This window comes from Moschus berezovskii, chromosome 6 (genome assembly GCF_049115385.1).
Source record: "Moschus berezovskii isolate FMDL1 chromosome 6, NW_MosBer_1.0, whole genome shotgun sequence".
Lineage (NCBI taxonomy): Eukaryota > Metazoa > Chordata > Mammalia > Artiodactyla > Moschidae > Moschus > Moschus berezovskii.
In genome coordinates, this window is record NC_142465.1 from 30,076,057 (window position 1) to 30,099,307 (window position 23,251).

A 23,251-nucleotide genomic window follows, 5' to 3' on the forward strand; every position below is an offset into this window, starting at 1 on the left:
AGTCAGGTCCTAGTTACTGAATTTGTGGAAAAACACATGGACAAACAGGTTTGAAAATCCCAAGACATGAGTTTATAAATAATGACTATGATCTCTTTTTGCCTCACAAATACCAAAGGAATTGAGCATCTAATGATTGTGGGGCATGGTGGGGGCAGGGGGCAATTGGAAGTTGGATTAGAAGGAAAACGTAGATACTTCAGCGTTTGCTGGGTAATGTAAGCCTGTCGCAGTTCTGAGTCTCATAGGAATGTGGGCAGTGAAGACGGAGGGATGCCAGGACCCAGACATCCTCCCACTGAGAGGCGCCTCCTCGCCTTTTCCGCCATCTCTTATCTGCAATTCTTCCTCCCGTTTTCCCTTCTTGCTGCTGAGTTATAGGGTCTCCCCAGTCTAATCTCGTAAAGTCTTATGAAGACATCTGTAGGTTGGCTGGTTTAATGGTCCATGACCTCATAAACATGGGACAAGAGAGCCATTTGGTCCACTTCAGAGCCAGACCCTTCTGGACATTATTTATTTCCTACCTCTGAAGCTGGGGACTGCTTGCCCCCTTCCCTTTCCATCTTTCTAGTTCTCTCACCATCACACCACTTTATCTCTGCCTTGGGTCCGTCAGAAAGCACGACTCTGGAGTTTTGACACTCGTTCCCACCCCTAAACAGCCGTGTCTCGGTTTTGTTTCCCTCCAGTGTGTCAGGGTATGCCGGCCCCGGCCCGGCACTCAGCTAAGCTCTTCGCCGCTCATCACTCTTCTCCCGGGAACCCTGGCCCTCAGCGTGCCAGATGAGGCCTCCCGGCCGGCCAGTAGTACCTCCCCCTTTGTCTCCACTGAAGGGCTGCGGAGCTTGCAAAATCAATGCAGCCCCGACAGCCTGGGGAAGATGGAGGGCCGCCGCGTGGGAGTCTGTACTTAAGCTGGATGACAGAGTGCATAGCTTGAAATCGCCCTGTTAAGAGGAAGCAGCCCCCCAGTCTGCCTCCTGCTTTTGGAAGGAAGTGGGAGAGGGGCCCCAGAGCCCCCGTGCTGGGAGCTGCTGCAGCAGAGTGTGTGCAGAACGCAGCACATTATAGCCTGTGGATAGGCCAAGAAGCTCTCCAGGCCCGGGGTGTGACCTGTGGTGGTGGGTGAGGGACAGATAAGGCAGAGCCTGGCCAACTGGTGTGTAAGCACACCACATGGGCACGGTGTGGAGGGTAACGGGGGAGGGAGAACCCACACAGACTCGCCTGCATGAAGTTGTGAACCCGGTGAAGACAGGAATGCAAGGGTCTGGCTGTTTCCTCCTCCCAGGCTTCTCCTCCCCCAACCCACTCTGCAGCTGTAACATCTTGCTTTCCAGGTGCCAGCTCCCTCCTCTTGCAGCTTCTGTCTTTATTTGTGCGTCGGTATTTTTTATGGTTTCTCCCTTTTGTCTACTCCATCGTGTGTGTTTTTCTCTTTCTTTGTTTTTTTTTTCTCATTTCTGGTCTCTGCCCCCCATGTTCTCTCCACCCGCTTCAGAGTCCATAAGCAGCCTCAATTTGGACATTTAATTTCAACCCCATCAAATTATTATCTTTCTTGCAACAACCTGGGACTCTTTATGAGCTCTTCCTACCCCACGCCACCGCTGGAAACAGGTGCATCTCTTTCTCCGTATAATGTGGTGCCCCCCACCCCCTCCCACCCCCCAGACTGGGAGAGGCGATGCCGGCTCAGCGGCCTCATGCCTCCTCTCAGAAAAGCCTTGTGCGATCATTTGGTTATGAGCCAAGGAGAGAGCTGCTGAGAACTGAGCTTGCTGATAAATATGGGGGCTGCTGAGATGAAAAGGTTTGGGGTTATTATTGCACCCTTTCCTCTCTCCCCCTCCACCCTTTCCTCCTGCCTCTCTCTTCTGGGGAAGGAAGCTGGTGAGGAGTGGAGGCACTGGCCACAGCTGCTGCAGCTTGTGAAATTCTACTCTTACATCTGCATCAGGGGTGGGGGCGGGGCAGGTGAGCTCTGCTGGGGCGGGGGGGAGGGGCAGGGATGCCGAACCCCCTGCCTGGGCTGTGCAGGAATGTGACGGACCACTCCTGCTACTTCCAAGACCATGCAGCACCTCTCCATGCAGCCTGTTTCCGCCTTACTTCTCAGCCCCTACTGTAACCTGCTGCTGCTTTCCATTTCAACTTTCCTGGCAAGAACCGGGAGAGTCCGCTCCCAGAGAGCTGGAGCTGACCGGGCTCTGGCCTCTCTCACAGCACCCCTGCCTCTAATCCCTGTCTCACTTCTCCACTCCAGTCTGCACCTGGAGCTGGGAGGTGGAGGGGATGGAACTGCCACTTTGATCCTGGGTGAGAGCAGGGGCTGTCTGCTCCTCAAAGGTGTTGTCGGGGAGGGTGCAGGCACGTCCACTCCTAGACTAGGACACAGGTCTCTCCACAAGTTCTCCACCCTTCCTGCCCCTCCTCCACCACCTGCCCCCTGACTTTTCCTCCTGTTCGTCACCCTCTGTCAGTTTCTGTTTTTTCCTTTTAAAATCATTAAAAAATTTTTTCTCCCTTTTTTCTCTCCCTATTCTTTTATTTTCATATTACTAAGCGTAGACAGTAAGAGGGCTTGAGGGAAGGGGTTGAGAGGAAATGAAAAGTACATTCCTCCCCCGCCCCCCACTTCTCCTTTGGAGGAATGGGAAAGAGTATCACCTGTTTTCCTCTTTCTGGGGATTGGAGCATCTCTCTACCCTCAGCCCTTCTGATTTTCTCAGCAATGATGTCTAAAACAGGGATTTTCTTAACCTTGAAAAACCATTTGTATTTTTATTGGTTTCTTTATGATTTTGCAGGGGAGAGAAAACCTTGCCATCCCTACAAAGTCAGTTCACTGTGTGATATTTTTCCGTGAGAATTTTTAAGATAATCACTTTTGAGAATTTCATAACCCTCCTTGAGATGACTGGAGTCTCGGGTGTTGTAACAAGGCTGGAAAACACTGATCTTTAGTGTCCAGATAAGCCAATTGGATACTTACTTCTGTATGAATTTGTTGCAGCCTTTCATCATGGGAGTAAAAACTTTCTTCATGGGGGACTCCTGTTGCCCCATTCGTCAGCTTAGGGGATCAAGGGCAAGTCAAAACAGTTCTCAGATTCCCGCCCTCACCCCAAAAGGCCGGCCCAGCCTGCCCTAGAGGGAGGTGAGGGACAGCGATCTGATCTCTCATCCCCTCCCTTTATTTCACCACACGCTTTTTTCACTCATTGCGGATTTGAGGGTTTGGATCAGAAAAGAAGTTTTCTGGTTTGGATTAAGGAGCTGGGTTAGGCAGGATTGGGGAAGAACTTGCAAGCTTGGATTGGAGGAGGTGGAGCAGGGGAGGGAGGGAGGGAGAGAAAAGGGGGTACAAGGATGTTCCTGCGGAAGAAGGGGAGACCAGAATCAAGCGAGGAAGGACGGGAGAGAGGAGGTTTGGGAAACCATGACGTGCTGGGTGCATGTGCGCATGCGCGCATGCCCTACCGCAGATAGGACCGAGGACGCTCACCGCGGAGCCTGCAAGGCCTTTCCAGACTGAATCCTCTGAGTCCAGGCATAATATATTCTCCTTCACCCGATGCAGCGGGTTGGAACTTCACTTCTGAAGAGCTCTGGGCAGTGAATCAATGCAGTGTTTACCCTCATGTGTCCTGAGTTAGAATCATCTTTGCTGTGGACTGGATGACCATCCAGAAAATCTAGAAGCTGTTTTAAATTTGGAACGCCCTTCTGCATCCTGAATGACTTCAATTTCCACCCTGGTGTAGGAGGTGGAGTGCCTGGAATCCTGATATTCATTCCTTCCTTCAATCCCCAATTTTGCTTCCAGCATCCCAGGAAGGGTCTGAGAGGAGAGTGTGTTGGGTGCGGTGGAGTGGCTGTACAGGGGTCCCATTGACTGAAGGCAAGGGTCTGCTAATGTGCATTCGAGATTTCTCAGAACAAAATAGTTGTTGCTATCCCCCCAAAATGGGTGAGGCAAACGGCTCCCCTTTTGCCACCAAGGAAATGGCAGGTCTCTGTGTGTATGAGAGTTGAAGGGGTGTGTTAATTTGAGTATAATCAATTCTGAATATTCATCGGAAGGACTGATGCTGAAGCTGAAGCCCCAATACTTTGGCCACCTGATGCAAAGAACTGACTCAATGGAAAAGACCCTGAAACTGGGAAAGATTGAAGGCAGGAGGAGAAGGGGACGACAGAGAATGAGATGGTTGGATGGCATCACCGACTCAGTGGACATGAGTTTGAGGAGACTCCGGGAGGTGGTGATGTACAGGGAAGCCTGGTGTGCTGCAGTCTATGGGATCACGAAGAGTCGGGCACGACTGAGTGACAGAACAACAATTCTGAATATATGTTTTGCTCATTTGAATATGTTAAATTCCATGGAGTCCAAGTCGAGTCACTCTAATGGAGGGAATGCAATAGCCTAGGTAATTCAGGGAGAAGATCATCCCCAAACCCTTTATGAATATGGTTGAGAAGTGCTTCAAACTGTGCTCAGGACAGGCTCTGGAAGAGTCCTTGTGGGCCAAGGGGAGGAAGTCATTAATGGTGGCAAAGGAAAGCTGCTCATACATAGCTCTGTACCAGGACAGCCATACAGATCAGAAGCAGAAAATTGCAGGCACTGTGTCTATTCAGGTGGAAAGGCAGAGAGGCCAGAAAGAGCCTCAGGGGCAGCCTGCTACTGCAAGGCTAGCAAGCATGTGGGAAGGTCAAGAGCACAAAGAGTGGCAGGATAAAGTGTGGTTTGAGAGAAATTAGGAAAGAATAGACGCTCACAACTGACCTTGCTCCAGAATTAGCCAAAGCAACAGCCCAGAACAGTCCAGGAAATTGGGGAAAAAATCATCAGATGAGAATTCAAGTCAGGTGTTGTCATTCATAGGCTATATGATATTGGTTAAATTAATTTCCTGTGCTGGCTGTCAGTTTCCTGAGGGGAGTCAGCTCAAATGTTGAATAATTATTTCATTTTTCACAAAATATTTTATCTTTTATTATAATCATAACAAAAAGTTGATAAAAGGAAAAAGTGGAAAAACCATAATCCTATCATATTAGTATATAATATATATTTTTGTATTTATGTGCTTGATCAGATTTTTGCCCGTAGAAGACAAATTCATATTTTTACATGTGTGCCGTCGGTGCAGTGGTAAAGAATCTTCCTGCAGATGCAGGAGACACAAGAGATGTGGGTTCGACCCCTGGGTCAGGAAGAGCCCCTGGAGGAGGAAATGGCAACCCACTCCAGTATTCTTGCCTGGGAAATCCCATGGATAGAAGAGCCTGATGGGCTACAGTCCATGGGGTCTTAAAAATAGGACATGACTGACCGAACACTCAGCACTCACCATTTTGTATGTTTTTGCTTATCATAAAATAGTTCCATCAGTTCAGTTCAGTTCAGTTCAGTCGCTCAGTCGTGTCCGACTCTCCGCGACCCCATGAATCACAGCACGCCAGGCCTCCCTGTCCATCACCAACTCCCGGAGTACACTCAAACTCATGTCCACAGAGTCGGTGATGCCATCCAGCCATCTCATTCTCCGTCGTCCCCTTCTCCTCCCACCCCCAACCTTTCCCAGCATCAGAGTCTTTTCCAGTGAGTCAACTCGTCTCATGAGGTGGCCAAAGTATTGGAGTTTCAGCTTTAGCATCAGTCCCTCCAATGAACATCCAGGATTGATCTCCTTTAGAATGGACTGGTTGGATCTCCTTGCAGTATAAGGGACTCTCAAGAGTCTTCTCCAACACCACAGTTCAAAAGCATCGATTCTTCGGCGATCAGCTTTCTTCACAGTCCAACTCTCACATCCATACATGACCACGGAAAAAACCATTGCCTTGACTAGACGGACCTTGGTCGGCAAAGTAATGTCTCTGCTTTTTAATATACTATCAAGGTTGGTCATAACTTTCCTTCCAAGGAGCTTATATATATTTTTAAACCCCAGGTGAAACACAAATAGCAGTATATATTCTTAACAATTATTGCTTAAAATTAATATGAATGTACTACATCTGGATTCTACCAGGACCTGGGGTCTGGAAGGCCCCCTTCTGCCTCTCTGGCTGCTTCAACTCAGCCTCGTACCATTGAACTAGTGATGGGCCCAGTGCTCCACCCTCAACTCTGGTTCTCATCCCTGGGTTCCCTCCTCCTGAGATAGCTCAACCACTCCCATCATTTCAGCCACCACGTAAGATAAAGCTCATGAGTCCCAGACCCGTAACTCTGGGCCTCAACTGTTTGTCTGTCTCCTCTGTGTCCACGTGCCTTCTGCTGCCCCGTCCCGAGCATCCTGGGGGCTTCTCCAAGCAAAGAGCTTCATGGATGGATGGAGCTGCATCTTGTTTCTTCCTTCTGAGCTCACAGCCTAGGATATAGTTGGTGCTGGGGGATGGTCATTACAGACTTTCTGAGAGATGGACAGTGAACAAGGATGTGAACATAATTTAAAGAATGACAGGCACTGCTGTGGTCCGGGTTCAATACCTGGTTGGGGAAATAAGATCCCATAAGCCATGCTTCATGGCCTAAAAAAAAAAAAAATGACATGACATCAAGGGAGATTGGATTTGTCTCCCTCAATACCTTCTCCAGCGGATCTTTTCAACTCAGGAATTGAACTGAGGTCTCCTGTATTAAAGGCAGATTCTTTACCATCTGAGCTATCAGGGAAGCCCTCCCTTGTTACCAGCAAGTGTGAAACTCATCAAGAACACTAACGTGGTTGGCAAGACCTTCCCTGCCCAAACACTCTGGCCTCAGCTGCAGTCCTCCCTCCCGCCCTCCTGCTTTCTGCTTGCCACTGTCTGGGTCTCAACACCCTTAACAGTGAGGCTGGCCCTTGAAGCACCAGAAGATGTTGGGCGGGTATTGAAAGGAGATGCTGGAGAGCTCTCCTAGGAGAGCAAGGGAAACATTTACAATGGAGAGGGAATAGGGTTTCTGGAGGATGGGAAGAAACCAAGGCTCAGAAGAAAGAGGAGAGAGGAAGTAGAAATGGTGGGTGCATCAAAGGAGAGAAAAAAGAGAGTCAAAGGAAAGGTGAGAAGGATGAGGTGTGGTGGAGAGGGAAGGAAGAAGCATCACGGCAGGGAAGGGCAGCTGAGTTGTGTCCAGGCACTTCCTGGTCGCCATCTCCATGAAAGAAAGGTGAGGAGAGTCTTGATAGGGACAACTTCATCCAGCCTCCTGTCAGTGAGATGGGGCGGCGGAGGGCTGTGTATCCAGGACTGTCTCAGTGGGTTGATGGGTCTTGTCACCAGCTCAGGGAGGTTGAGACCAGACCAGAAATAGGGCCGGTATGAGGGAGGCTCTGGCCTGAGCAGGGGTAGGGTGAACCTTCGGCGGAGGCAGAGGGATCAACGTTGAGCAAGGTACACATAGGGCAAAGTAGAGCTGGCCATGCAACGAATGCGCCGACACCGCACAACTCAGAGAGACCAAGCCCTTCGTGGTCTGCCTAAGGTGTCACAGTTGATTAGTGATAGAGTTGGGCCTGGAACCCAGGTCTGTCCTCCCCAGAACTTTTACTGTGTTCTGTTCCCAGAGGCTTTAACTGTGCCCTCCTCAATCCTGGGGTGCCTGCTTAGGGCAAGACTGGTCATGATCGAGGGGAGGCTGGATATTGAGGAGGCCTGGGAGTCTGCTGTGAGTTGGCCAAGGGAACACAAAACCAGCAGATAAAACAGGAGGCACTGGGGGAGGGGTGTGGTCGGGTGAGTCACCAAGACCTGCCTGGGAGGGGATGGTAGAAATAGACTAGGGAGTCAGGGACCAGCGCTCAGTTCTGAGAATGGCCCAGAAGGTACCTGCCACTCGTGGTCAGGCAGCCTGAGGCGATTTGGGGGTTTGTGCTGCCCCCTGGTAGCCATTAGGGGAACAGCAGTGAGGACCATCATCGGACAGGCAGGTGTGACCTCCACCCCCCTGGGTAAATGTCTTGCTATCCCATGCATTCTTGTAGAATGCAGACTGCTGAAATTGGAGGCCCTGGAAACCTCAGGCCCTTAAGCGTCTTGGCTTGGGCTGTTAGTGCAGACGCTCTCTTCTCCAGGGGGCGGGGGCAATATGGATCCTCATGTATCTGCCTGGAATCTCAAGAAATCCAACACTTTTTGATATGGAGCAAGCATACACGAGGGCTTCTCCCGTGACTCAGTGGTAAAGAACCTGCCTGCAGCGCAAGAGATGCAGGAAACACTGGTTCGATCTCTGGGTTGGGAAGATCCCCTGGAGGAGGGCATGGCAACCCACTGCAGTATTCTTGCCTGGAAAATCCCATGGACAGAGGACCCTGATGGGCTACAGTCCATAGGGTTGCAAAGAATCGGACACAACTGAATCGCACTCAGGCAGTTCATGAACTATTTCATTCAATCATTATGAAGTCCCTATTAAGTGGTCAATACTCTTCCCATTATTCCTAGTTGAGGAAACAGCCTCAGTGGGAGGAAGTAACTTTTCCGAGGTGATGCAGCCCTAGGCCTCATGACTCTGAGTCCAGTGCTCTTTCACTGCACCGACTCTCTACTCATAATTCCGGTTTCTCACTCCTCACATCTCCAGTGGAGAGGTGCTTGGATCAAAAGGGAATGGGGTTGGGGCAGGAACTCTCTCTCCTGTGGCCTCACAAATGTCTTGTAAAGGATGCTTGGAGCCAGAATAATGTCTCAGATGTGTGTTCTACTCTGAGTGCCCAGGGGAACTTCATTCATTGTTTCTGAACATCTCCTGGTGGCAGAGCCAGGACACAGCAACAAACAGTCCCTGTCTTAACAATTTGGTGGGTGCAACTGACCAAACGTTTATACTGTGAGTGTTAACAGATGTCATTACAGATTGCCAGGGGTAAGAGAAATTAGGGTTGGAACAAATTTCTCCCAGAGGAGGAAACGTTTTAGCATCGATTTAAGGATGTGTTGGGGCAGCAGACAAAAGGGAGGGGCAGTCTAGGTGGAAACAAGGAGCAGGTAAAGGTCAGGCAGAGGGAGAGGGCTCCCAGGGAGCCCTCCTGCAGTTTTGTGTTATTGAAGCACACGCTGTTATGTGCCTGGGTCTGGCTGTGATGCAAGAGACAAGGCTAAAGATAAAGAGAGATGCTGGCGAAATTTGAGGGGCTTTCCTTGGTGAGAGTGAACAATACACGGTTTATTCTGCAAGTCTGGGGAGTCCGTAGAATTTCAAACACTGACCACGATTAGACCTGTTTTTTGGCAAGGGGCTTCGGGGGCAGGACCACCACCTAGAAGGCTGCGCATTAGTCCTGGCAGGAAAATCTGCCCTGAAATCCCGGCCAGAAGCGTCAGAGCTAGAGGAATACGTCGCTTGACCCAGAGAGACGAAGAACGGGGATCTGGGCTTTTAGGCCTGGCCGGGGGCTGGCCGAGGCAGACAGACGCCCGGAAGGTGGCGCGAACCGGGGGCGGCGGCTCGGGGAGGCGTGAGAACCCGCTAGCGCCCGAGGCGTGAACAGACCCGGCAGAGGCGCGCCGAGAGAGGGCTCCCGCCGCGCGGGGCCCGCCGGCCAGGAGCCACCCGCCACGAATTTATGGTCCAAAACCGGATGCAGCTGTGCGCAGCTGGGGATGCAAATGCATGCAAATTCACGCTGCCCAGACAGGGCTCGGTCGCCCGCAGCGTCAAAGGGGGATGGGGTGGGGAGTGGCGCAGCCTAGTGAATATTCTTCCGCTCAGAGTTCAGACAGGGTGTGTGGGGGTGCATCATCCCTGCCCTGACGGTCCCCTCTCAGGGCTGTGACAATCTACCGTGACGAACATGGAGTCCCCTTCCTGTCCCGATGACCCTGTGCACCCCACCCCTCGAGCCTCACCCCTAGGATGCGGGCACAGGGACGGCCCCGGCTCCAGCGCTCTCTGAGCATCCCGGCTGGTGAGAGCTTCCTTCTCCGAGCCGAGGCAGCCGCACCGCCGGGGCTGATAATCCCACACTCGCCTCAGCCTCGGAAACGAATCTCTCCTCACCGCCTGGGGAGGGTCGGAAGGCCCGTTTCTTTTCATCCTTTCATTGCGACGAGTTGAGTCCTCCCAACCGCTTCTAGAAAAGTCCTTCCAAATGTCTAACCACAGTCACGCGTGCTACTGTTTCAGACATTTTCCCCGGTGGTTGGGTTTTGAGGGTGTGGAAGTGGGATGAAGGGTTGCCGGGCACGGCTAGCCACTGAGCACCCCTCGCCTCCCCCACCCCACCCCCCGCCGGGCAAGACCTAGAAGGGAGTCTGGCTGGGGACCGTCGTCTCCCGGCTGTCGCCCTTTTCTTGCCTGCTCTTCCCACAACGGCCACAAGGGGTCTTCCTTGCGCTAAGAATGGGAAATCCTTGCGCCAGGTCAGAGCGCTGGGAGGCTCCGGCGCCTGGCGCAGCGTCCTCGCTGCGGTCCCCGAGCACTCAGACCCGCAGGCGTCCGGCTAGCCCCGCCCTACTTTCGTGGCTTCAGCCGGTGGCAGATGACCTTCAGCTCTCTCGACTCGAGCTCCGGACTGGAGATCGGCACTCTTCGATCTGCTCCTTCCTCCAAGCCTAGGAAGCAGCAGAAGGCTAGGAGTGAGTCGAGGGGAGGAACTCGGGCTGGACGCATAGTAGGCGCTCAATAAATGTTTTTGAGATGAATGAAAGAACGTGGCGGTGTCCTGTTCAGAAGCTGGGGGAGGGGACCTCAAAAAACCGGAGGGTATCATAGAGGCAGCGCACTCAACGCCCTACTGGGGAAACTGAGGACGTCTGTGGACCCTGGCTAGTGGGACTTGGACATCAGCACAGATGGGGAGGTCCAGTACAGAGAGGGGATATTGGAATAGAGAGGACAACCAGTCAGAAAACACTTTGGGTTATTTTGACCAGGAAAGGCAAGAGAAACGAAGATCACGAGGATCCCTAAAAAGGCCTTGTCAGGATGGGGAAATAGGATGTGGAAAAGGGGCTGGAGGTTTGGATTCTTTAGCTAAAAGGAGGAAAGTTAAAGAACCCACTTTCTCCCATCAGGACAGAACTTGTTAGGTTTAGCTGCAGCAGGCAGAATGGTGGTCAGACACCAGGAAGGACTTCCCCATTTGGCGTCAGACTTGCGGGGTATAGTGTAAGGAGGTAATGAGACCCTGTACTCCGGAGCTGGAGGTGAGTTACCCGAAACCACGGAAGTCCGTCAAGGGTGGTTGGTGTGGGAAAGGTAATATAGTTTCAGAGTTAGACACAGTTGGCAGAAGCCTAGGTGGAGGAGGCCGCCCTTCCCCCACGGAAGCGGCTGCAGGACCCAAGGGGTAGGTGGCGTCTGACCAGGTGGGCTCACTCTGACCGCCCACCGGGAGAGAATCTGGGTGGCCCTGCGACCCGCCCCCCGCCTGGGGCTTGCTGGGAGCCCTTCCCCAGCCGGGAGGGGCGAGCTGTCTCTGGATGAGCCCAGGTTTCGAGTCTCTGACCTCACGCTGATAGCACAGATCTCCACGAAGGTCGGCCCAGTGGCTCTTGCAGCACCTCGGCCCCCCGCGCCTCGCCCCTTGGTGCGCTCAGAGCACTTCCTTAAGTGGCCTCTCTGTACCCCTGGGAAAGGGGAGCTTGCCCTGCGCGCGCCAGCCGGACTAGTTTTCCTCTTGGCCCTCTAGTTTGTTTCCCTGGATGATCCTTCATCTGTGAACAGTGACCACACGTTGATTAGCACATAGTAGGGATATGAATGGAGACGGAAATGGCAACCCACTCCAGTATTCTTGCCTGGAAAATCCTATGGACAGCGGAGCCTGGCGGGCTACAGTCCATGGGGTCACAAAAGTCAGACACTACTTAGCGAGTAAACCACCACCACCATCAGGAACATCAAATGTAGACTTGGGGTGGAGGCCTGGATTTAAGTCTTGTACTTCCTAACCATGTGACCTCGGTTTGAAGCCTCCATTTCCCCATCTGTGAAATGGGGATGTACCCCTGTCTTGTTCACTTTCCAGACGATTGTAAAGAAGAATGGATGAGAAAGTATTATTTTACGTAAATTGTGAGCTATGGAAGTTCAACCCAGACCTGGCTGTCTCAGACCTAGGATCCATTATTCCAAGGCAAGACCCCAGGTTCCTGCGGAATTCTGGGTGTAGCCCAGCGAGAGAGATGGAAGACGACCCCGCTGTTGCAGCCGCGGGTCCGGGTCTCCAGGATCGGCCCCCAGCAGAGGGCGCCCGGGCCCGCGAGGCCAACTCAGTACGGCTAACTCCAGATCGGGCCTGCCTCCTGCGCGCCCTCTGCTGGCCACAGGGATCACGGCCGCGCGGCCTCTCCCCTGTGCCCACCCATTGGGCGGGTTTCTGCTTGTCTCTGGTCTCCTGTCCACGCCCTCTGCTGAAGCCTTACCGAACCCAGACATCTGAGCCTCCCTCCAGGCCTGGCTTAAAATCCTCCTATTCCTCAGCTCTGTGGAGGAGGGTCTGGCTCTTCCACACCCCTCAAAATTGTGGGTGGATCAAAGTCCCAGTCCCAGGTTTCCTGCCCTTCTCTGTACCCTCGCTGGTGGGATGGCAGTGGGTGGTGAGGAAAACCGCTGCAGCCTGAGGCTTAGAGTCTGTATACTCAGACTAAGGGACACTTGAAATCTAAACTGCCTGCTCCCAGCTTCCAGACCACTGCCTGGTCCTGACTTGTCAGACCTTTGGGATCTCTCAGTGGGGACATGCTTCATTCACCCTTCTAACTGGACCCTCGGCTTGGCTATCATCTCTCTTCTGCGTCTTCCATATTCTTTCCAAAATACAGATCAGGGCAGGTCACTATCCTACTTAAACCTCTCCTAGCTCCTCACTGCCTGCAAGAAAAGGTTTAGACTCCTGCTCAGGCCACCTCCATCCTTGATAACTCTCCAAGCACCTCTCGCTTTTCCGTTGTCTCTGCACTACTTTCCATCCACACTTGGGGAGAACTCTCCCCTCAAGGCAGAGTTCAGATATCCCCTCTTTGGATTGTTTTTCTCTGACACCCCCAGGCAGGATGTTTCTGTGCTCTTATGGATTTTATATACTTTTTTTTTTAATGGCACTTAAGGGAGAGGGAATTATTTATTTACAAGTCTGTTTTCCCCCATAGGAACTTGAGTGCCTCTAGGGCAAGGTTTGGTTATTTGTCCCTGAACATACTGGCAGCCTACCACAGGTCTGAACTTACAGTGAATGGCTGACAGGTAGCTCAGCCCCAGACATCAGAGAATCGGTGTCTTGTGTATGTCCCTCTAACTGGAATGTGGCAGATAGCTCTGCCTATTTAAAGACTGGCTGGATGGGCCAATCATCTCCCTCCTGGGGCCGGATTCTGCCTCCCTTCCCAGGCCCCAGAAAATCAGCTGTCCCTATTTTCTCCCTATTCTTTGCTCCCTGTTGGGAGGGGGTTGGTCCAGACTCTGTAGGTTCTGGAAACTCAATTCTAAGTCCTGTGCAGAGCTTTGTTTCTCAACAGCCCAGAAATGGATGATAGAGGGAGACTTCTCCCCTCTGCAGAGTACTGGAGACACCCCACAGATTCTTGGACCTCACCCTAAGTCAGTCCCCTCCCTACCCCAGGACTCACCGGATCCTTGCTCGTCTAGCCTGGGGCTTGGGGGCAGCATCATAAATTTGGGAGACAAGAGGCAAGATAAAGATCATTTGTTGAAAATGGTGTCATCCATCATGCGCTGGAGAGAGTACATCCAAGAATTCCCCAAACCTGGGTGTTTGGCTCCCCACCCCCAACTCCCTGTTATGGGCTCCTGTTCTCCCCCCAAAAAGTGTCCTCCCCGCTCCCCCACAGCCCCGACCTCCCTAGTCAGCTCCTTCCAGGGCTTGAGGTTGCCTGGTCAGTTTGTTGCAGCCCTTCCCATCTGCATTCTCAGAAAGCATTCAGGCTGTCTCTTCTCCTACCTTGGGAGGATCTCAGGATGAAGAGGTCCCATCCCCCCATCCTTCCTTACTCACATTAATGATCACATTTCTGAAAGAGCCTGGAGGGGAGATTCCCAAACTCCTAGTTGCAGAGTTTCAGGTTGAGGATGAACAGATAAATAATGACTTGCCAAATTAATTAATTATTTTATTAGCCTGAGTAATTATTAATCAGGTCATTAATCACCCAGCTGTGCACTATGAATAGTAATTGTGTGGTGGGGGGTGGGAGTGTGTGAGCAGCAGTGGAGCAGGTTATGGCTTTAAGGGCTGATGATGTCTGGACCTTCTCCTGGTCCTTGGAAGATTTGCGGAGGTTTATAGGCCCCATCATTCCCCACCCCCCCGGCCCCCACTCATGGTAACAGATTAGGAGTTGAATGGGATCTACCTGGATTCCTTTTTTGGCAAGGGCAGGTGCCAACTTCATCCTTCTCTTCCTGATTTCCAGAGTTCCGATGGATGCAGGACATGGCAGCCCAGGGCGTGCACACAGAGATGAAAGGAAAATGAAGAGAACTTACACTTGTGAGTGCGTGTGAGTGTGAGTGCGTGTGAGTGCAAGTGCGTGTGAGTGCGTGTGAGTGTGAGTGCGTGTGAGTGCGTGTGAGTGTGTGCATGTGAGTGTGAGTGTGAGTGCGTGTGAGTGTGTGCGTGTGAGTGCATGTGAGTGTGAGTGTGAGTGCGTGTGAGTGCGTGTGAGTGCATGTGCGTGTGAGTGCGTGTGAGTGTGAGTGCGTGTGAGTGCGTGTGAGTGTGAGTGCGTGTGAGTGTGAGTGCGTGTGAGTGTGTGCGTGTGAGTGCATGTGAGTGTGAGTGTGAGTGCGTGTGAGTGCGTGTGAGTGCATGTGCGTGTGAGTGCATGTGAGTGCGTGTGAGTGTGAGTGCATGTGAGTGTGAGTGCGTGTGAGTGCGTGTGAGTGCATGTGCGTGTGAGTGCGTGTGAGTGCATGTGTGTGTGAGTGTGAGTGCGAGTGAGTGTGAGTGCGTGTGAGTGCGTGTGAGTGCGTGTGCGTGTGAGTGCGTGTGAGTGCGTGTGAGTGTGAGTGCGTGTGAGTGCGTGTGAGTGTGAGTGCGTGTGAGTGCGTGTGAGTGCATGTGCGTGTGAGTGCGTGTGCGTGTGAGTGCATGAGGACAGGGTGAAAACGCAGAGAGGCCTGGTAGGGAGACGGAGAGACAGAAAGACAGGGACAAGTCCTAGCTGTGCTGGACGTCCCTGCAGTCTGTCTGCTGGGTCAGCTGATACAGAAGAGCGATGCTGGGATTGACTCGGAGTTTTGGAATGGTGCTTTGGAATGGGTGGATGCCATCGGAGGGGAGGAGAGTACAGGCGGCAGAGACCAGAGGGGAGAGAGGGAAGGCGAGACAGCAAGGAGAATGGGGGAGAAAGGAAGGGAGGGTGCAAAGGGCTGGCTGTCCACCTTTGAGCTTGGAGCCCCGCTGACTCCAGTATTTCTTATTTTTTTCTTGCTGAGGTATCTGATGAGTCCTTCTGTGCCTTCTCTTCCATACCACCCACATACTCAGGTGCTTCTCTGTCCTGAGGTTTGGAGTGGGCCTCAGCTTCTGGATCTCCCCCCTTGGCTATTTCCTGGAATTCTGCCCACTGCCCTGTGGGGCTGGAGGGAGGGGGGATGTGAGGATCAACGGAAAAGGCAAAGTGGCGGCAGATGTCACTTGTCCTTGCCACCAGGAGGTCATTCTGTAAGTTTCACTTCCGCCTTTCTCGCTACATCGACTCACAACCATGGTGGTGCCCCATCACTTAGCAGTCAGCTCTTGTCCCTCATGCTGTCCCTTTCCCAGGCCTCCTTCTCCCTGGGCCAGGTGTTCCCAGGGCCCCTGCCCTTCATGGCTCACTTGGGAAGGGGTCAGTGATCATGTTTTTAACTACCCCAGGTCCCTCTGTCATAGCCCATTTCACTTTCTGTTTATGGTGGATTTCACTCTTTATTTACTGTGGTCCTGCTTTGTTTATGACCTGCTTAGGGTCAGTTTCAGTTCTGTAGCTCCAGTTTCTCTCCCAGGCCCTGTGTTTATTTCTGTTCTTGACATCCTCTTTGCAGGCCCTTCCTCAAGACTCTACTCTGAAAGGGGTGGGGAGGGGGCCCTCACAGGCTCAGCTCCACCTGTCTGGGGCTCAGGCTGCTCTGAGGATATGGAACCCATACTCCCGAGGCCCTGGTCTGTGGGCACCCCTGCTCAATGTATCCTCCCAGCAGAGCTCTGGGGGTGGGCAGGGGGTCAGGCACAGGGGCAGCTTCTGACAAGACAGAGCCTGCCATGAGATAAACACAAACATGGGGCCTGGAACCCAGCCCCTTGTTTGGAATTCTTGACAGTTGGGTTGGTGGTGGGATAGGGAGGGGGTAGTTAGTGGGAAAGGAATTGAAAGAGGGGAGAGCAGACCTCCTGGAGTGTCTGGAGACTCAGAAAAAGGGGACTGTGACCCCGCAGCCCTTGACATTGCTCAAAGTCTCCTTGCTGATGACTTTGAGGAAAGGTCTAGCATCCAGAGTCCCTGGAGGTTGAGTTCCCTTCTTAGGAAATTGCCCAGTGGTAGGCATGGGCCCGGAGAAGGCAATGGCAAGCCACTCCAGTACTATTGCTTACAAAATCCCATGGACGGAGGAGCCTGGTAGGCTGCAGTCTGTGGGGTCGCTAAGGGTTGGACTCGGACACGACTGAGCGACTTCATTTTCACTTTTCACTTTCACACATTGGAGAAGGAAATGGCAACCCACTCCTGTGTTCTTGCCTGGAGAATCCCAGGGACGGGAGAGCCTGGTGGGCTTCCGTCTATGGGGTCACACAGAGTTGGACATGACTGAAGTGACTTAGCAGCAGCAGGCATGGGCCAGTGAGCCAGAGGAGGGGGATCCATAAATGTCCAGTGCCTGGGGGCCAGGAAGGGTAATGCTGTGCAACCTTAGCTGTGGTTGCAGTTCTTCCTCTGGCCCGACTTCTGTCAGGGACTGGGGGAGTGGACGGGAGGGAGCGAGAGTGGAGCAGGCCGGGTTCCCGAGTCTCCCCTCCCGATCTCCTCCAAGTTGCTCATCTTCAGCCAGGTTCTGAGAGTTATCTGGAAGACACTCCAGGGAACCAGCTCCAGCTCCACCGGAGTCTTTATCTTGCCTGCAGACAGACTCAATTAACCTCTTCCCATCCTTGGAGTGTGCGAGAGGGCGTCCTTCTTCCATCCCCAGTGCCCCCTTTCCGTGTGTCTCTGGAGGTGTGTGGTCCCCTAGGCCTCCCTGTGTTTGTCAGGTGGGCACGTCTCTGGAAAGGAGCTGTCTTGCACTTTCCCTTGCCCCTTCCCCTCAGCTCTCCCTGCATCACTGGGAAGCCCTTCTAGAAAGCCTTCCTTCATCCCTCCTCTTCCATTCGGTTTCATCCGCCCAAACTTTCCCCTAGAATACAGGCGTCCTAGTCCCTGACCCCTGCTCCGAGCCCTCTCTGGGTCCTACTGCCCTTGGTCTTTTTCTGGGTTCCATAGAGGTTGTCCCTGTACTTGCTGCACCGGGAGCAACCTCTCCACCTTTCTTCCTGGTGGCTCTTTCCTCCCAAAGCCTCTGGTTTCTAGGCCCCAGGTGGGGGAGGAGACTGCAGTTCTGCCCACTGCCAGCAGAGGGCAACACACCCAAGCCCAGGCAGAGGGTGTGGAGGCTGAAGGGCCTGGGCTGGGGCCCAACCTGCTGAGAGGTGGGAGCTAGGAGCAGAGGGACTGGCTTGAGAGTACAATTAGTGGAAATTTTCTAGGACCACTGAGTGGGGTGGGATTCTAGTTCTTTTCCTCATTTACAAATTCTGTAATAGCTAATAATATTGGCTACCATTTGGAGCAGATGCTTTATTTATAATATGTCAAGTTCTCAAAGTAACCGTGAGGTACTATTATTTTCATTTCACATAATGGTGAACTGAGGCTGGGGAAGGTTAAATCATGGGAAATCATGTGTCCAAGGAATTGGCAGAGCTGTGACTTGGTCCTAGTGGGGTGGCCAAGGCCCAGGAGACTGCTTCCCCCCCCCAGACATGCACTAAGGAGCCTGGAAGGGGCCTGGAAGGGGCCCTTGTGGCGCCCACCCAGCCCCCTCCTTCCGGCGCCCAGCAGGGTTCAAAGGAGGGGTTGGGAGGCTGGGCGGGGGACCCCTGCCCTCACAAGCCTCCCTCAGCCTGGCCAGATGCCTTTGGGGCCTGGAGACAAGGGCTGGAGAATGGGGCTGCCATAAACAGTGTCCAGCAGCACCGGGAGGCTGTAAAACCAGCCCGGCAGAGGCTGGAATGTGGAGGGACCCAGGGAGGATTTTCCGGCGGGTCTGGCCTGATAGCATCTTTGGGGCCCTGGGGTCAAAGGGGAGCCCGCCTTCCACCCCTCCCTCTCCCGGCTGTCCCGCTGCTCTCTCCTTTCCCCTCCCCAGCCCCTCCCCTCCCACGTTTCTGAAGCTGTGTCCACGAGTCTCTCCCTCTGCTTGGTCCTTCTCAGCACCTTCCTCTGAGGGTGGGTCAGCCTCTATGGGAGCCCGTGGGCTGTGTAATGAGGTGACTGCCTTGTTCCCCAGCTGTGAAGTGGGGGGTCATGCTAGATGTGGTAATATGTGTAAAGCACTTAAGACCCTGCCAGGCTCATATGAAGTGTCATCTATCTGTCTGCTAATATAATAAATATTAGTGTGTCTGGTATTTATTTCTGTTTCTTGTCTCTGTTCCTCACCCAGGGGTCCGAATTAGCCAATGGGTTTTCTTGTCCTCATTTTTTTCTCAAGCTTTCATCTGAATCCTGGAAGGGAAGCAGCTGAAGGGGAGTTGACTCTAAGGACAGGGTGCCTGCTGGACCTCCACCTCCCACCCCTGCAGGCCCTCAGTCTGGCTCCGCAGGCCAGGCGGCCATCCCTTCTTTGGCCAGGAGGGGGCAGCAGACACTTGACTGTGCTGCCTGGGAAGGGGTGTGCCCCAGCTCACCTGGCCCCGAGGAGGAAAGGGGCCGGAGGGGCCTTGAGAAGAGCCCAGCGTCTGGGGCTAAGGCTAGGCTGATTCCAGAGCGCCTCCATCCGGCCTCTGGTCCTGTGTGTGTGTGTGTGTGTGTGTGGTGGGGAGAGGCGCGTGCTGGCTGCCCTGTGGTTGCCAATGTTGTCTGTACGGGGTGGGGAGGGGACGGGGGCAGGTGTGTGTTTTCCAATGTACCAGAACCACGGAATCAGAATGTTACAAGAGATTGTTTAATGGTCCAATCCTCTTCTTTGGATGAGGAGGCTGAGGACACAGAAAAGGCAAGCTGCTTGTTAAGGTTCACACAGCAAGTTTGCGGCAAAACTTTCAGACTCTTGCTTGCTAAGTTGCTTCAGTCGTATCTGACTCTTTGTGACCCTGTGGACAGTAGCCCTCCCAGGCAAGAACACTGGAGTGGGTTGCCATGCCCTCCTCCGGTGGATCTTCCTGACCCAGGGGTTGAATCTGTGTCTCCTGCGACGCCTGCTTTGTGAGTGGACTCTATCCGTGAGCCGCCGGGGAAGCCGCTTGAGCCTCTTGCCCTGGTTCTATCACTAGTGGGTGTCTGTGTGTCAGCGTGATCTAGGTGCACACAGTCTCATTCAGAAACGGGGCTTTGGAGCGAGTGCCTGCTCCGACCCTGGGCACAGCGGCTGCTGGCAGTGGCATGTCCTCCCCTGCCTGACTCCCCTTCCAAGAGGTTCTGCCCCAGCCTCTTCCTCAGGACCCAGCGGGGTGAAGAAAGCTAGGTTTCTGGACATCAGAGCTCTCGCGATAATAGCAGTAGAAATATTTGTCGAGGGACTTCCCAAGTGGTCCAGTGGTTAGGACTCCTTGCTCCCAGTGCAGGGAGCACAGGTTTGATCCCTGGTTGGGGAGCTAAGATCCTGCATGCGGCACAGTGGCCAAAAAAAGATTGTCGAATAAATGAAAAAAAATAATCGAGTAGTTATTGCCACATGCATCAGATCATTCAATTACTTAATCCTTCAATAACTACAAGGGAAGCACTCTGACTACGCTCAATCTACACGTGAGGCAATGGAGGCACGGAAGGTTGAGTGCCTTGCCTGAGATCACACAGCCAGCAGGTAGCCAGGCTGTCCTGAGAAAGCTCCAAGCACTGAGGATAATGGATCATTCGATGGTGCGAGTCCTAGTTCCAATGACCTAACTGCTTCCCGAGGGCTCACCGCGGTCCGAGCACTGTGCCAAACACTTCTCATTCCGTGCGGACCCCAGTCCTCCTGATGACCCTAGAAGGAAGTTTTGTCATCACTTTGCAGGGGAGGGAACAGTAAACAGAGGAGCTGGGCCTGAGTGGATCCATGTGAAACCCACGCGCTTGGCCATCTGCTGCTCTCAAGCCTTACATCACTTGGGGATCTTGTTAAAATGCAGATTCTTGGGAATTCCCTGGCGGTCCAGTGGATAGGACTCCATGCTTTCACTGCTGAGGGCCCAGGTTCAATCCCTGGTTGGGAATCCAAAATCCCACAGGCCACTTGGCATGGACAAATTAATCCAGATTCTGGTCCAGTCGGTCTGGGGCTGGGCCTGAATGTTGCATTTCTGTAAGCTCCTTACCGCAGTGTTGAGGCTGCTGATGCACGGCCACATGTCAGTCACTAAGGGTCTGTGGGTCCTCGAAGTCCTGGCATGATGGGCTTGCTCTGGGCTTCTGTGTCCCCATCTGAGAAGAAGAAGAGGCATGTATGCATCTGGACTCTCAGTGCAGGCTCTTTCCCTTCCCCACCACTGCCTTATACCATCTCGATGCACTTGGCATCACCATCTCTCAGAATGGAGGTGGAGGTGATCTTCAAGTCCTCCCGGTGTGCCCCCTGTGCTTTAATAGGTGAAAAACTAGGGCCCTACCGAGGGTAGGTTATTTCTGACAATTACAAAGCACATTCATGGCAGACCCAGAACAAGAACTCACATGCCTGCCTTTGTCAGGTACCCCGCACTCCTCCTGGAGGGCTCTTCAGTGCTCTGGGAATCTGCAGGGAGGCTCAGCCGCTGGGCAGTGGCTGTGTGTTGAGTGATGAGTCCGTATTTCGGACAACAGCGTCAGAGGGGAAGCTGAGGCAGACGGAGGTGAGTTGCCCTCCTTGCATGGGTGCCATTGTGCATGCTTTGCTCCCTCTCTGCTCTCTGCTGCCCACTCTCTGTCCCCTGCTGTCTTTGCTGTCACTCAGCCCTGGGGGCTCCTAAGCTCTCCCCATCTCCGGTTGATCCTCTCCGGTCTGTTAGCAGCCTGCTAGCGCAGGACTGCAGAGTAACAGAGGGTGGTGGTGACTGGCTTGCTGGGACCAGCCCTCTGTCCACTTCTCCTGCTCAGCCAGATCTTTCCGCAGTCTGAGTGCACCTGGCCTTCTGCAGCAGGAGACCTTCAGAGTGGACAGACCCCCTGGGGCGGACCACGTGGGACTTGCCTTCATGTTGCACCGCTGGCATTCAGGTTGGTCTCTCTCTCGGCCTCTGGCTGGGGAGTAGGGGTGGAGCACCCATAACCCTTGGTCTTTTCATGCCACCAGCCCTGCCTGGTCTCCCGAGGGGGCTCCTGACCTCACATGTTTACCTGGAGGACAAGTAGACCAGCTGCTCACGGAGCAAGCCCCAGAAGCAGAGCTGCGTCCTGCCACTCTCCTGGCCCTGGTTGGGGCTGGCTCCAAGTGGGGCTGGCTCTGGAAGACTGGGGGCAAGGGAGCTGGTCCCAGCTCCCTCTAAGACCCAGACTGGAGGAACAGGAGGCAGCAGATTACTTCCTGGCCTCTTCCCAGGGACTCCAAGGAAGTTCCTGCTCCCAAGGTGGAGGTTAGGAAGGACTGACTAATGGAGTTGTTCATTCTACAAAATGTCTATTGAACGCTTCTTGTATGTTAGGTAATGGGATGGACATCAGCGACTCAGACCCAACTCAGGTCCTAGTGAAGCTAGAGCCCCTGGACACAGGTCAGAGAGGGGACAGAGGCCCCCGTGAGTCAGGATGGACAGGCAAGGCCCAGAAGACCTTTCCTGGAGTCTGCAGCCATAAAGAAACGAGAAGCTCTCCCTGACTGCACGTGTGGGGACCGTGTAGGTGTGCAGATGGCGACCTGGGCAGGTTGCTTGGCCTCTCTGAGCCTCATTTCGCTCCCCTGAAAAATGACAGTGTGAGGTAAGTCAGCAGTTCTCAGATGTTGACTCAGAATGACCTGAGTGCTGGTTAGAATTCACATTCCTGGGTCCCTCTGATCCACGGGCTCTGGGGTCAGCACCTACCTTGTTCCCCTAAGGCCATAATGGTTTGATGGGTGGACAGGTGATGAGGGCCTTCCCTGGTGGCTCAGGGGTAAAGAATCCATCTGCCTATGCAGGAGATGCAAGAGACGTGGGTTTGAAATCTGGGTCAGGAAGATCCCCCTGGAGTAGGAAGTGGCAACCCACTCCAGTATTCTTGCCTGGGAAATCCTATGGACAGAGGAGCCTGGTGGGCTACAGTCCATGGGGTCCAAGAATCGGACACGACTTAGTGACTAAACAACAACAACAGGTGATGGGGGTGGAGCTGGAAGGCTGCGGGGTCCCCCAGGGCCCTTCCTGCCTTTTGCTCTGGTTCAGTGACCAGTTGGCACCTGGGAGGAAGCCCCTGTGCCAGGCACTGGGCTGCGTTCATTGAGAGTCCAGGCAGGTACTGTCACTCCCATCTTGGTGAACAGGGAGCAGACGGAAGCCCAGAGCAGTTACGATCAACAGTCCTATCGCAGGTCCTCATGGCGGCAGGTCTGTGGCCCTTGTCTCCACTCTGTGTTCATTTTTCTTCTTTTTCATGGATACGATGTTTCCCTTTTCCATTTCCTGACCTTTTCTCTTGCTCTGCCTTTCCTCTCTCTCCCTATCGTCTGCAGTTTGTAATAATCTAAAATATTTTCAGACTCATCAGTCTGGAAAGTCCTCCCTGTCTTCTGCCCCAAGTGCCTCCTTCAAAGGGAGTTCATAATCTCGGTTCCTTCCTCATAGATGGGGAGGAGAGTCACAAACGCCACCTTCCTGACGGCCTCCTGTCCCACCTACCTCCCACTTGCCTCCTGCTCCCTTCCTCTCATTCATTACCAACCCCCTTCCCCACCCCCGCTTCCTCCTGAGGTTTCAGAAGTGTTTGTTTGGTTCATAACAGAGGCAAAACGCCAGAGTAATCCCTAGGGAGAAATCTTCTCTGATCCCAGCAGGAAGGATCGAGGTTAGATGCTTGGAAGGACTTCCAACTAGCTAAAGAGAACAGTCCTGAAAGAAGGCTGTGGATCCAAGGGGTAAGTCTGGTCTCCATCTGGGCTTATGACGCTCGC

The 23,251-nt window shown here is 53.3% G+C and overlaps 1 long non-coding RNA gene across 1 annotated transcript; it reads right to left on the reverse strand.

The window, feature by feature from the left end:
* Positions 1-19,166: 19,166 nt before the first annotated feature.
* On the reverse strand, positions 19,167-20,576 carry LOC148777564 (uncharacterized). Its single transcript, XR_016037501.1, has 3 exons — positions 20,508-20,576; positions 20,114-20,176; positions 19,167-19,184 (listed from the first exon to the last, which is right to left on the reverse strand). It is a non-coding gene; the product is annotated as an uncharacterized LOC148777564 (long non-coding RNA).
* Positions 20,577-23,251: the final 2,675 nt, after the last annotated feature.